The sequence below is a fragment of the Hyperoodon ampullatus genome (assembly GCF_949752795.1).
Source record: "Hyperoodon ampullatus genome assembly, chromosome: 3".
Taxonomy (NCBI): domain Eukaryota; kingdom Metazoa; phylum Chordata; class Mammalia; order Artiodactyla; family Ziphiidae; genus Hyperoodon; species Hyperoodon ampullatus.
In genome coordinates this window covers 162,799,708-162,815,885 of record NC_136916.1, presented here as the reverse complement: position 1 = coordinate 162,815,885, position 16,178 = coordinate 162,799,708, and positions in this window count along the sequence as shown.

The following is a 16,178-nucleotide window of genomic DNA, read 5'->3' as shown; positions in this document are numbered from 1 at the left end:
CTTTTCTTCTCTGGCAAATAAAATGGGATCATATGTGAGTTGGGTGGAATCCTAGTTGCCACCCAAGCTTAAAACTGAGCTTGAGTTTTTAGTTCTATATCCTGATCGGTCCTTCTGGGTCTCAGTATTCTAATGCAGAAGAGAAGCACAGTGGGTATACCCACATGAATTTATTACTAGCATTCATGTGCCAGACACTGAATTATTTCATTTAACCCACTCAATATCTCAATGAGGTAGCTAGCAAGATCATCTGCATGTCACTGATGCAACTTGAGACTGAAGATGCAACATGGAGTTTGTTCATCCACACTATCAGAAAAGTACAGAGCTGGGATGTGACCCATGCACCCTGGTATCAGAGCCTGTCTCCTGATCACCACCTTATACAAGAGTATAAGAATATTTCTCACCAAGATTCAGCAGAAAACCTGTCTAAACCATCCACAAAATTCTGACCTATCCTCGAGGGCCCTCTCTGAACCCACTGACATCCTGAGAAGGTGTGTTTATATTTTTAGGAATTGTGATACCAAGGGACATAGCCCCTACCCATCTTATAACACCAGGCACCCACAGAAATCCCCTAAAAGTCACTTTTTGTAAAAAAAAAAAAAAAAAAAAAAAAAAAAAAAACTGACTTTTCACCTGTTTGTTTCTAAGGAGACAGGGATTAGTTGTGTGTGTCCACATATGCAGTAAGAGTTCATTGCCCATAGTAACTCCAATTGACTGAAGTGGTTACATGGAGGGGTATGTCAGAACGAATTGTGAGACAATGTGAAGGCTCTGCTGAAAAGTGCTGTTACCCATGAATAATGAGTGCTATGGGGACTGGAGGCATGAAAAGAGGAGTACGTGCTAGATATTTGCCATCTGTGCCATATATCCTTGACACATAATTACAATGTCTTCTCAGAAACTGGATGAAGAAGGGAGATCTTACAGTTATCCTTGGATGATTTATTTTCCTTTTCATCTCTTTCCATCATTTATTCAGTTTTTCCCCTTTCTGATATATACTCTACATTAATTAAGTTTGGGAGTATAGAGATAGACAAGAGGCCATGAGTAATATCTCCAGACCTAACCAAGAATCTTGATGAGAGCAGTGGCAAATTTTCCAATGCCATTCTCTTTTGAACGTCTCCTTTTAAATTCTAGTGGGTTTAAGAATAACCCAAGGACCTTGTCTGAAATGCAAACTCTGGGTTTTACCCTCAAGAGATGCTGATTAGAAACTCAGGGCAAGTACCACAAATCTGTATCGAAAGGACATTCCAAATAACCCTGAGTCAGGGGGCCTTTGGGCCACAATTTGAGTAATAATGTCCTAAAGCCAGATACGTTTCCCTCTTACCCATGAGCTGGAAGAGGATCTAATACCAGTTAGAGCACCTGGTTTTTTTTTTTTCCCATTTTTGGCTCATCTAATACTCTCCCAACAAAGTCACTGTGAGATGTTTTAACAGATGTCCCACAACCTTATGTTTCAAAATGAAATTGGAAAACTCCTATTCCTGGGCTCCCTACCCCTCTCAGCTCCCCATTTTCTCTGTCCCCTGCTTTATCCCTCTTAGTTTTTGTCTACACTGAGTTCCATCTCATCATCCTCACAGATCATGCATTATTTTGAGGATGGTTGGATGTCTTATTTTACTTTGTATTACTTATAGTGAGCATACATAATAAGCATTCAACAATGTGTTTGAAAGGGAATAAAACAGATCGAGCCCTTCATTGATTCAACTGTCCTCTTGAGCAAGTCAGTTCATGTCTCAAGGTGCCTATTTATTATGGTTAGTCATGATGTTGATGAAGATAACAGCGACAACCATTAAATGAGCTTCTTTACCAGGTGCATAATATTGTGCTGTGCTGTTTTACCTTCGTTTGTCATTTCACTTATAACAATCCAGTGAGGGTGTCAGTGGAGGCTGAGAGGAGGAAAATGGGCAGACCCTTAAGATGTAAGGTCCTTTCTCATCATGTGGAAAACAATGACCACTCAGCCCACAACCAATCAAACCACATCCTCTGGAGCTGCTGAGTGGAAAGAGCTGACTCCTAGGCATGAATCATGTCCAGATATGAATGAGGAGCTTGTGTGGAAAGGTAGTTATTTATAAGCAGGCAGGCATGCTCACTCCCACTTCCCTTTCACATACACATAAGCACTGGACTTTATAAGACACAAAGGTGTCTTTCAATTTATCCTTTTTTTAAAGACCTGTGCGGATATAAGGATTACAGGTTTCCTGCCTGTCCAAGAAGAGTGATCGCTTTGCTCTCTAAGAACTTAACTCTCAGGCTTAATTATTATGCGAGTGTGCCAGTGTATTAAGCCTGTAGGCCAAAGACAATTCGAAGTCTATGCTGCATTGATTTTCAAATTATTTCATTTCTAATTCATATGCACGCTTTCATTAAGGCATTTATCACTTTTTCATAATCAGGCAGATTGTCCCATGACTGCAGTCCTCAAAATCCCTAGCCCCACCAGGTCCACATCAGTAGCAATAATTGACATTTCATACCCTCACATGCTGAGTCAGGCTTGGAGGCTCCCCGCCCACCTCCCCACAAGTACTTCACTTCATCTTTCAACGTAATTCCTACTCAAAGAAAATTTATCAAGTGCTGCAGACCTTGTCGGTGAAGATGTTTGTTCTTAATTATCAAGCCATTGTGGGGCTCTTGGAAAGGTGGACACTTTATATCACAGACACATGCAGAATTCCTTGAAACTAGTCAAATTGCTTTTGTCAATTAATCAGATTTATTACTTCCTCAAATATATCACATTCTTAGAAAAATTAACAAATACAGATATTCAACAGTCTTAGACAAGAGGAATTAACAACTCACCAAAGAATCTTGAAGTCATACCTAATGTTGATAACCTATCCTTTGCAAACATAAGTCCAATGATGGATAAGCCAACAGCCTTAAAGGACCAATAGTCCTTCACCATCCAGACCTCCAAATTTCAGGGAGGAATGTTCCCACCATGCATATCATATATTATGATATATGGGAGGAGGAGGGAGTTTCTGGGATATTAAGAATGAGAATTTTTTGCTGTTACTTTGTTCATAACATTTTTACTCTGTACTTAATTTTTTCCCTTATTCTACAGTTTGGAGCTAAGGGATGGAGTCAGATACAGGGAAGGGAAAATACTTGAAAAATAAGTGAAATTAGGAAGCAACCCATAGGAGAGAAGGCTAAAGTGGAGGATGTTTCTGATTACGTTGATGACTTAGGTTTCTTTTCATCAAAGAAACTTTAGAACAGAGAAACTTTGTAGATTTATGACAAAAGATGTACGTCAGTAGTACTAAAAAAAAAAAAAAGGCTGATCTCTTGTTATTAAAAATGTGACAGTGACCCCTGAAAAACAGCATTTTTTGGAAAATCAACTACAATAATATACATGGCACTGTTTGTTAAAACTGTAAAAAGCATATTCATTACCATGGGTAATGTTTTTAAAAGTTTAGTGCTTAAATAAGCAATTTATTTGATCTCTGAAAAATTTAGTCTGTTTTAAACAGATCTGTTAAGCAAAACTAACTTAAGAATAAAGATTTAATTTTGACTTTTGGCTTAGGGAGAGATTTTCCATATATATGATATTTTCCATGTCATATGATATACATGATATGTTTATATATGTTTTATATATATTGAAGACAGATGAATATATAAACATATATATATATATATATAATACATATTATATATTATATTATTTGACAAAAGAGATGACACCCATTAATATTCCAGGACACTGCACCTTCTTTCTCCAATTTCTTGCACTCTCTTTCTCATCCCTGCAGATGGGATGGGAACTGTGCAGTCACTTACAGTCAGCAGCTGAATAAAAATCTGGGGTTTTGTGTCCTAATTTGGGATAACTTTCTGATTTGGAAGAAACTGCCCTCTTAGTGCTACCAAGGAAACCCACACTCCTCTTCTCACTGCAATACACCTGGGGTGGTTGGAAAAATTCATTAATAAATACACTCAGGTTTAAGCCAACCTATACAAAATTAAAGAAAGAAAAGGTATTCTATGTAGGATGTAGGATTTAAGGGCTACCTGAATAACAATGGAGACAGTTCTGTGTATCATTAATGGAAACCTGGCCAGTTCCTACCTACAAATGAATAATATTCTGACAAGCTGAGAGCTAAATATTTGGGTGAGGCCTTGGAGATTCCAGGAATCCTGAAACTAATTAAGGTATAAATATGAGCGTCCTGAAAAGCACCAGGATAGATTTGGGGAGAGGAATACACATCAAGATGACATCACTATCCAGTGAATAGTCTCAGGTGGAGTAGGATGTCTAAATGGAATGGGGCATCTGGAGGACATGAAAGGAATTTAAAGAGTGTTTGGGAGACCTAAGGGAGAGGAATTTGTATTTTTGTGTCTTTTTGGCTTCCGATCTTTATGTTGATCTACTTATATCAAGGAAAATAGAATAAGTCAAGTTGATGTGAGAAGAAGAAAAGTGCTGTTCCATGGCTTCGAGGGGGTGAAGTGGAGCACAGTGGGAGGATGGTTTCTGGCCGCTCCTGGGACAGCAAATGAGACAAGAAGTCCCACGAGTGTTAATAAAGCCTGAGGCACAGCGTGTGGAGGGTCGGCGTGCCCACGCTCAGAGATTTGCTTTGTGTATCATCTGAAACCAATCAAGGAGCAAAACTGCAGAAAGCTCTCTTGGCATCTATTCCACCATTGATACTGGGGGAAGGGGAGAGGATTTATACATAGAGACCCCCATTAACACTAATGAAAAGTAGGCGGGTAAATCCCATGTGCATGAGAGCAAACACTGCCCTTTGAGGGGGTGGGTAATTAAGAGCTAAAGAAAGCTTACAGTTGCTCACAACTGCACACATGCTCCTGGTGAAAGCCCCTTCGCAGCAGCGTTGCAGTTGCTTTCTTTAGTTTCAATGGTTGGAGCCTAACAGTTGCTAACCAGCTCTCGCCCTGGTTCTCCTCTAAAGGAATGAAAGGGAATGATGTACTGGAAATGACATTACTTGACACTCTTAGCAGAGGAGCTTTCAAGGAGAAAGTACAGGCAGACAAGGGGAGAAATTCAAAAGGAATCTAAAATTAAGCAGAATAAAAAATAAGTGGCTCAAAGGAAGCAACCCCGTAATATAAAGTCACTGCCAGCACCCCATCCTTTGGAACTGTAGCAGAAAGAGGCGTTGTGTGAGGACCAAGAATCTGGATACTAGTGAACAGCATGTCTGCAGACTGAAGCCATAAATCTGCAAAGAAAATACTCCAATGACTGCAGGAATGGAGAAGAGAAGACGAGAGTTACAAAGTCATCCCTCTCCTACTCCTCTATGAGAGGCCTGGCAATACAGTGGTATACATTCATTCTGAGTTCCCGAAATATCCAAGGGCAATAAAAATCCTTGTCTCTTACCAGGACATGCTCAAGCTCCCAAACCAACACTTGAACTTAACAGGTGGGACCCAAGTCAGAAAACAATAATGAAATTTTACAAATATTAGAAGCACACAAAATTGCTTATTTGTTAATTGTACTGATACAGCATGAAGAAGTTCTCCCTGGGGAGCGGGTCATGAAGGCATGTTTTAATTCACTGCGAATTCAATAAGTATTTAGAGCATCTTCATCTTTGATGACTCTCGCTCCCTGCCCATAGCCTGTCATACAATATAATCTCAGCCTAATAACTGACTGGCTGAATAAATAAATGAGGTTGTTAGATAAGCTAATTTTGAATTGAACAACCTTCCTATCTTGAGAGTAATCAGTTTGCTCTCTGCTTCTCAGTCCACATCTATAGTAATGTTTTTCATTCTAAGTAATCTAATTTCAGAGAAATATTGATAAAGAATAAGTCCAAGAAGGTGAGATGTCCATGAACAGTGTTGCATGAAATCGAGGTGAAAGAATTGAAGAAAAATGTTCTAGAATAGAAAATACTTAAGACAAACAGCACATCAGCTTTTGCATATATGAAGGGTTGCCACAGAGAACACAGATTTTTTGTGGATGAAGCAGTTTCCTTGTTAGAATAGTTTCAGCTGCTCTAACAGAGAGACCCAATGGCAGAACATGAACTAAGCAGTTCATGGCTGACATGGCAGCTTCAAGGTTTGGGTGGAGGGGGTCCAGGATCCTTCTATCTTTCTCTCCCAGACTCTGCAAAACGTCTCCCTATCTTGGTCCAAAATTGCTACTCCAGCTCCCACCTTCACATCTAAACTCCAGGCAGCAGAAAGTCAGAAAAAGAGGGAGTGAAAGTATGTGCCTTCTTTTTAAAAGTAAGACTTAAAAGTTTTTCAAGTATTTCTACCCACATCCATTGGCTAAAACTTAGATATGTGGCCACATTTAACTGCAAGGGAGAATAAGAAATGTAGATTATTTATGAATTTTTAAAATTAATTTTTATTGGAGTATAGTTAAGAAATGTAGATTTAAGCCACTATTACTATGAAAAAAGAAGAGAATAGATAATAGCGAAAACTGGATATTTCTTCCAGAGTCACATGTATAGAACATGGATCATTTGCTGAAAGTTTGTGGGAATGATTTCAGGTAGCTAGGTAGGTCCCTTGACATCTATATGGACTAATTTTAGGAAAGGATTTCTAGAAATTGGATATAGCATGCTATATAGAGTATAATATTAATATATGTGCATTACCTATAAAATATGTATATTAACACATAACATATAACATATAATGAATATTATACCATAAGTAAATACACTTACCTATAGCATATAGCATTTATCTATATATGACACATGTTGAATAAATGATAATTAGAATAATGATAAAAGAATAAAATCCCTTGGGTGGTTCTTTTGTGTTTCCACTTATCTATCTAATCTGATTCAGTCCTGTTCAAATCCAAACCCTTCCTGATTTGGAAAAAATTGCCTTCTTAGTGTGGCCAGGGAAACCCACATCCCTCTTTTTACTGCATTACACCCAGGGTATGTGGAAAAACTCACCAATAAATGCACTTAAGCAGTTTAGGTCTGACAGAGCAGCTGTAAGATTATCGTCTACAAAATGAGGATAATAAAGATGCCTCTCTCTCTACCTTGTTACTGGAAGGAGGGAGTAGAACTATTGTGGTATCAGAATAGATAGGTGTAAACAGGAAACAGTCAAAATATTTTTATGCTGTATTTAATATATTTGCATATGCCTAATATTTTTATATGCTATTACATATGTTACTACGAAATGCATTTATATTTTATATGTAACTCATATATTAACACTGTGCTTTATATAACATATAATATCTATCTTAAATGATTATAATTTAAATGTAGGTATAATTGCAAATACTACCTTCTGAAATACATTCTACATAGAACAGATAAATGAGTTCAACCAATAAGTGCATGAAAACATGCTAAACAGCACTAGTTACCAGAAACATGCAAATCAAAACCATAATGAGATACCACTTTACATCAACCAGGATGGCTATAATAAAAAAGATAGCAACAAGCATTGGTGGGGATGTGGAGAAATTGGAACACTCATACATTGTTGGTGGGAATGTAAATGTTGCAGCCACTTTCAAAAATAGTCTGATGGCTCCTCAAAAGGTTAAATATAGTTACCATGTGATCCAGTAATTCTATTCCTAGGCATATATCTAAAAGAAATTTAAAAACTATGTCCACACGAACATATGTATGTTACTGTTCATATAAACATTATTGCTAACAAGCAAAAAGTGGAAACAATGCAATTGATTAATTACCCTATGTAATGAATGGTAATAAAGTGTGGTATGTCCTTAAAGTGAAATATTATTTGACAATAAAAGAGGAATGAAGAACTGATACCTTCTAAAACATGAAGAACTTTATGCTAAACATATGCTAAAGAAGCCAGTCACAGAAGACTATATATTTTATGATTCAATTTATATAAAATGTCCAGAGTAGGTAAATCTATAGAGACATTGTTTAGTGTTTTCTTTGGGCTGTGGAGACAAAGGGAAATGGAGTAAATGAAAATGTTTTAAATGGTTTATGGTGATGTTTGTACAGGTCTCTGAATATACTAAAAAACTGCTGAATTGTACACTTTGAGTGGATGCAGAGTATATGAATTTATTTCAATAAAGCTATTTTTTTAAAAGTAAAAGAAAATGTTAATGTCCTAGAGCAGGAGTCTTAAGCATATGATCTGAAAATGTACGGACTATATTTGAACCCAGCATGCAGATGAATGTTTTCTAATATATTAGCTTACATATATGAAAGATCAAAAAATACATGCCATGAGAAGCTCAGCTGTGAATCATTTCAGCCTAGATTCTAGGACATGGTTACCATCCCTGGGTACACCATCCTCCAGGTGCTGATTAAGAACAAGTTGGTGATGCATCTGAGTCATAAACAATATTACCTGTGTTATTAACTTCTGACAATGAGTCTACTTTTGGAGAATAAGTTAACTTTTTATGAAACCCCTAAACTAAAAGTGGAGCCACCACCTGTAACACCAACTAGAAAGGCAGAATTTAGGTATGGCCTGATGGAAAGGATTCCGTTCTTTTAGAATATTTCTGATATAGAAACACCAGTATTATCATTGACTTGATTAAAACTGACCAAAGATTAAAACTAAGTCCATAACTGTTTTTTTTTATGGAAATAGATTTAATGTCTCCCATGGGCCTGCTCTTAATTTCCTGCAGAAAACCCAAACCCTTTAATAACTGAAAACCTGTACTCTGCCCTTGTTATCAACGAAGCTGCATGTTCTTATGTCTATTTAAAGTGCAATAACTTGGTCAACTGTGAAAACACCTTGGCGTCCCCATTGGTGCAAAGTGAAGAGTCCCACACTGGAGCCTTCTCTGAGTGCGCCCCCTGGTGGCAGCACAAGGGGCAATCCCTACCATCTGCCCACTACTACTCATTTTCTACAGCTCAAAATACATCGTTAGATATAAAAAGCTTGAATGTCCAAAATTTCGGGAATCTTGGTCCTAATGCAAAGCAGAATGTGTCAAATGTAAGACAAAAATGTTTATTTTTCCCCTCCTCTGATTCAAGTGAATCTAGTACAGGAATTACACAATCCTCACTTCAACAATTGTTCTAATTTTTCTTTGTTATTATTTTTGGCAGTTCTTATCTTTTTTCTTTCCTAATTTTAATTAACTTCTCTTGTCTTAAAAGATTGATTGAAACTTTTAGTATTTTTTTTCTATAACTACAGTCTCCCAAGCACTGCTATCTCAGATAAAAATGCATAGTACAGAAAACAGTTTACTCAAAATACAATACTATGAAGCAAGTGAAAAATTTCTTTAATGGCCCAGCTTCTGTGAATGGTTTGATGTGTTACCTTTAGGCCTTCCAGACATTTTATAATCAGACACTCTAATACTGAATGCTCTCTGTTGGCTTTACTTACATCTATTCTGTGCAACCTGTTTCCCCAAGTGCTTCTGTTCTTCCACTATCCTAACCCAAATTTCTGTTGCTAATTATTAGAGCAAGAATTAAAAGTGATCATAGATCTTGGTGGTCTCATTGCTATTAGGCAAACCTTTGGCCAGCTTCCCTCCTCATGATTTCATTCACATTTCAACAGAGATTAATTGTGTGTCTGCCATACCAGCTCATTTGAGGTCTATTTCTTGAATCAATATCAATCATTTAAATGTGGTGTGGTCCTGTGGGATTTAAATTAGTCCAAATGGTAACTGAGCTGCTCCATTCCCAGAATTTGGTACCCACAGTTTCCCTTTCCTCATCAGAGCAGAGACATAAGCAAATTCAGTGATAAAGAGCATTGACCATTCATGCAGGCAGTTATAGGCTGATAGTGGTAAAGCGATACTATATTTTCACAAGCGTTTTCCAATAACTGCTTGCTGGCTTATCAAGTTAGGCAATAATTACCGGTAACAGGAAGCATGCTTGAATTCAAAGCTTTATTAAATAAGAATTTGTTTTCCCTTCTCCTTTTATACTTAAACAAATTATCCTATTTATATCTACTTCAATATTTCTTTTGTTCCTAAGTCTCTTACAGAGACATGTGAACATTATTAAGACACAAAATAGCATTTCCTTCTTTATACTGAAACTACCTGGAAGAGATTTCACATTGAAAAGAAAGACCATACTTGTTGATAAGGAAAACAACTATTCACAAAAATCATTTTGTGCATGTGATTGTTGTGCCATGAGTGACTAGAAGTTTTCTTAGAATCATCTGACCCATGTCTTCATGCAAATGGAAAAAAGAAGACATAGACTATTGCTTTGTGTTGCTATAATAAATACCTCTGTTCCCTAGAGATCAACAGTAACAATCATTTGTGGGGTTATGGTGGTGACAGGAGTTATAAGTTGTCCCATAACAAGGTAATATGAACATATTCCCAGAAACTAGCATTGTTCCCCAATCTGTGTTTGCTGAAGTTGTGACATTTAATGGGCTATTGCCCAAGCTTTTGCAGCGATATTCTAATTAACTGACATTCCCCCAGTGATTCTATTATTACAGATAGAAGTCATAATTCATGTGCTAATATCCAACTCCGTAGCCAGAGGCTGAGAAATCTAGACTATGCATCAAAATTTTAGTTCAATGTTCATGCAGCTTCTAAGGTGCTAAGGCAGGTGATGAAAGACATCAGATTTCTTACCTGGTCAGCTACCAACACGTTCAACTGCATGTTATTTCTTTTTCCATTTCTTGGGGCAATAAATGAACTGACTTGAATAATTGACATTTTAAAGCTAGCTCACCTTAGAAATAGCATAATACTTTTATTTAACCTTCTAATTAGGAGAAAGATTAAATGAGATAGTATATATATAGAATACTTGGAATAATGTGGATCCAGTGTAAGCACTCTGTAATGGTAGTTTTTTGTTGTTGTTCTTTGTTTTTTTGTATTTTTGCGGTACGCGGGCCTCTCCCGCTGCGGAGCACAGGCTCCGGATGCGCAGGCTCAGCGGCCATGGCTCACGGGCCCAGCAACTCCTCAGCATGTGGGATCTTCCCGGACCGGGGCACGAACCCGTGTCCCCTGCATCGGCAGGCGGACTCTCAACCACTGCGCCACCAGGGAAGCCCTGGTAGTTGTTTTATAGATGAGGAACCAGGCACAGATTTGTTAGTGTTTTCCAAAGGTCACATAAATTAGTTAACAAAATCATCACACCCAGAACTCAGAGTTCCTGTCATCTAATTTAATGTTCTTTTACTACACCCAAGAGTGACATGTAAAAATATTTTACTTAGCTTTATACATAATAACCAACATGTTTCTTGAAAAATCTATTGCTCTGGATTCATTTTAATTTTATCAGCTTAATATAGTTAGGATGAATCCAATTATTCATAAGTCTAGATCTCTAGAACAAAAATTAATTCTTGTAAACTCTTCAGATTCCATCAGTATGAATACCTATATTTCAGCCATCCCATATATTTTTGGAAGAAACTACTTAATTTTTATTTCTAAAACAAACAGTATGCCATTGATAATAATTGTTTAAAATATTCATTTAGTATGTATTTAAATAAAATAACCAGCCAATATTTCTGAATACATATTACACACTTTTTCATTTTCCAGATACTTATTGAGTCCCAGGCACCATTATAGCTGGAGGTTCTTCTTTGTTAAATGAGGCGGGGAGGAGGGTTGGTATCTAAGGCAAAATGAGTAGATGGTCAATTGGATAAAAGGGTAGGGTTCAAAATAGTCTCTTAACCACCATTTGCACTTAAAACCAAAACCTCTAGTTGTGGCCTTCTTCATAATCTTTGTTGAATGTTCATCAAAATGATTCAAATAATGCCCCTGACTTTGTGTGATACATGACATGAGTGGATCATTTTTATGGTAAAAGCCTCAACTCAATATTAGATCACAACACTTTGTGGTTGTTTGCAAGAAAACAGGGAACTTCCTGTTACTCTTCTTTCATCCTCCATATGGTACCTTTAATACAGCCAGGAAAATTCTACAGAACAAGTGCTGGACACCTTTCCATCCTGACTCTGGGCCCCTCAGCTAACATTTTAACTGATTAGATCATCTCATTGCTGACCTCTCAGTTTTCTAATCAGATCTTTAACATGGAGATGGAGCTAGGTCAGGCACCACCAAGAAGGCATTGCTTGGAAGAATAAATTACCTCTAAAAGTACCTCCTACATAATTAAGCTAGCATGACAACTACTTAACTGACAAATTTTGCTCCAGTGTTCCCCATGATCTGGCTCTCCAGTTTTCTCTTATTTCAGAGCCCACTTTTTCATATGCCTCCCACGACATGGATCCTCTTGTGCTCCTTGAACATGCCAGGCACAAGGAGTTACATACTTTTCTGTTATTTATTTTTTTTTCCTGCTTGGAACCTCTTCCTTAAAGTATCCACGTGGCTACATCTTCAGACTTTTGCATAAACGTCACCACTTCCGTGAAATCTGTCCTATCCTTTTTAAAATTTTACCACCACCATCCTTTCATTGCCAGCCGCCTCTCCTGCTTTATCCTTCTTCAGAGCACTTACCAGCAACTAACACATTCCATATTTTAATGTGTATCTGATTAATTAATTTGTTTATTTGCACCCCCATTCCTGCCCAGAAAGTAAGCCTTAGAGGGTAAGGAGTTTTCTGTTTATATCACTGCTAAACACTAAAAGTTTATATGGCATATGCTAGGCATTAAATACATATTTAAAAGAAATGTCTTTTAAATGTCTCTTGTCTCCATACTACTCTTTCCTCAGTTGAGATTCAGGTCATCAGATGACACTTCCTGTAGACTCCAATTCATAAGTAAACTTCTTTAATTGCTAAAACACTCTTCAAACCATCCTCATTTATCATACTCCGATCCAAGTCTATCCAATATTCTCATGCTCAGAATAACAAGAACTCAAGGGTGATTATCTTTCATGTGCTATATATTAATTAGTTAATTATCTTATTCATTTATTGTTAGTTCATGTGTTTCTTCTCCACCCCCATCCCTAAGCATACACATTAGAAGTGAAATTCCACGAAAGTAGGCATTTAGCTTGTTTTTTTTTTCACCAATGAATGGACAGAAGAGAAAAGTATATACATGTGCAATATTTTTAAGGGACATAAATTGAATTAACTATGTAGGCTAATCTCTCTAAAATCTAGAAAGAAGTATGCTAGGCTCTAGGAGGTGATATTCTGGGACCAGATCTTTCATTTCCTGCCATTTCTTCTCTACACAAATTTTAGAGTCTAAACAAGTTGACCTTTTCTGAACAAAATCCCCAGTTTTCACTCCAGTGATTCTGCTTACACTATTCTGCTTTCCTGAGGAATTAGAACCTGACCTCATAGTAGCTTATAACAGTCTTTCATATGCTTGCTAATCATCCCTGGAACATGAATCCTTTCATCACCTTCTCATTTAGCATCACAGTCATCTTTTCATAGTGCTTTAAGAAAGGCATGTAGGGGAAGTGTTGGTACAAAATTATGGTAATAACAAGGAGAATGTGTGTCTTGTCCATTAACTGATCTCAAGGAGTTTACAGGCTGTCACTGCACTCTGATGTGTGCATGCTTTGTAAGATCAACTAATACTCATTGACAATTTACTACTTGCCTAATTGATAACTTCCAAAAGCAGGGTCTGCAAATAAAGGGACTCAGAAGGATCAGGAACAAGGCAGTGACTCCTTCCTACATAGTGGAGTGTCAGCTCCTGCTGGACAGTATGCCAAGGCTCATCTCTTGACAAACTATACCTTGAAACTCCCACTTTATCTTTCTTCCCGCTCACTGCACATTGTCAGGTTGTCCCAGATGAAAAGTTATAACTTCCTTCAATGATCTGAATATATTGTTTTTTCTCCAGAACTGATTTTCCTCTAAAAGACTGCAGGTTATGGCTTTTCAGTCCAACAGAAAGGAATTCCAGGTGTCTAGTCAGGATTTCAAACTGGCGTATCAGAGGGAATATTTACACTGCATGACTCCAGCTAATAGAATGCCGTATTCTTTGATGTATATGGCAAGAAAAGATGAAGAGAAGAGTTCAAAAGGCACGAGGGATATGACCATTTTGGGTTTTACCCTAAATTGAATAATTAAATATAAGTTGTAGGAAAATGGATGGGATTGTTTAAAAACAGATTACATTTACACATACTATACTTTGGTAAGGAGGCCAAATAGCTTAAATCATGGCACTATTATTATTGACAATTGTGCATATAATATGAAATGATTATTTTTACAAATATATATCTACATCACTTAGTGGAAGAATGAAAAGATAACGCACTAATATTCGTATGTTGTGCAGACACATCTACTAATGTATTCACATAAAAGAAGCATTAACACCACTTATAGAACTCTCATTGTTTACAATTTTGTACTGTGATCAGTCCTCTACATACATTAGCTTATAATTTCACTCCTTTGATTTCTTCACTGAAATTAGCACAATTTGGCAAATAGAAGATATTCTAATAAATAGATATTGGGTTTGGGTTAGTGAGGGAGTTGAGCAAGGAGAGGACTAAAGTGAGAGAAAAAAGAATGGCTTGGGAATTTTACATTCGTAACTGTGTTTCCAAATTTTTCTTGTGTCTTGTAGCTTTGTGTTGTATTCAGGAGGAGTCAGTGAATGATTTTCAGACTCCTCTTTTCCTTTCCAATTAAATCTCTCATTTTTCATTTAAATTAGAGACATGTTACTCTCTCAGTGAGTACCATGATGAAAGTATGAGGATAATACACATCTAAGGAGAAGAATTCAGAAAAAATAAAATTTGGAACAAATACATTTGCAGAGTACAGCAGCCATTTTGACAAACCAATATTTTTCAAGGTCAATGCAGGAGTCCTCAGGCTGTTGATCATACAATGAAATCCTCTACCCTAGAGGAGCAATGCTACATTGTACACATGTAATACCCTCAAAGAGCTTCAGCCAAGTGACATTTCTAATTCAAGCCACAGGCAACATCTAGCAATGCGTGTGGAATTGCTTTGTGTCTAGAATTTCAGGAAAATCAAATGAGTTAAAGTTCTTTAACCATACAAATCTCATCAGTTTTGCTCTTTGTTATTTCCCCACTCTGTTTTTCAATTAAATATAATTCAAGGCTGAACTAAAGTGGCCAGCAGTTATTCAGGACTTAAAAGATTATTAGAAACCCTTAGGAAAGACATGGACCAGGAAAAATTTGACACTATTCTGGTATATTTAGAGGCACCTTCTTCTACTTTCTCCTTTCAGTTTGTTATTTGTCATAATAAACAGATTTGTTCTGAATCAACAAATCCAAACCAAGGAAAGAGAAGACTTCAAGAGGATCAAGGTGAATTAACTTCCATGCAAGAGAAGTTCTTCAAGATTTTCATTTGCATGTAGATAGCAGTGTGGTGATGAGCTTGGAGACATCTTTCATTCCAAAATGTATCTATGGGCAATCAGTGTAGTAAGTAGCATCTTCTAAATGACATGATCACACCCAAATTGTATGGACTAGAGGTCAATTACTTTTATAGCATGCTTTCAGAAGATACTACTTCATTTTGATTCATAATTTCAGTTTCACAAAAGAATGAAGATCGAAGAGCCATAAAACCTAACAAGAATAAAACCACTTCATGAGTTTGTTTTTGGCATTAAATGAAAACAGATTTTGGTTTTACTTAAATCTTTCACAGTGTCATTCCAGAGACCCACTGAGAATGGTTTTATGTTCATGCTAAACATTAAAACTAAAATTTTTAAATAATGAAAAAAATTGACCACACTGAAAAAGACCTGAGTGCTTTTATTGACCAAACTAAATGAAATGCAAAAAGTAAGTGCTATGAAGGATAAAAGCAAATTGGATTATTTTATTCTGTTCAGTTTTGAGGAGCCTAGACTGCTGTTGTTTTCACAGTGAAAAGACCAGACAAAATTCTGACAACAACCTCAGCCCAGCATCCATTTCCTAAAGTCATGGAACACAAATATTTATTCCTAGTTCTATAACCCTAAAAGAGTTGCAAACGGGAAGAAAAGTGCAACAAAATAATGAATTGTGTTTAGAGCTGTTTAAGAATTAAGTATTCCTCCACACATTAGTAAGTTTAAAGTTTACA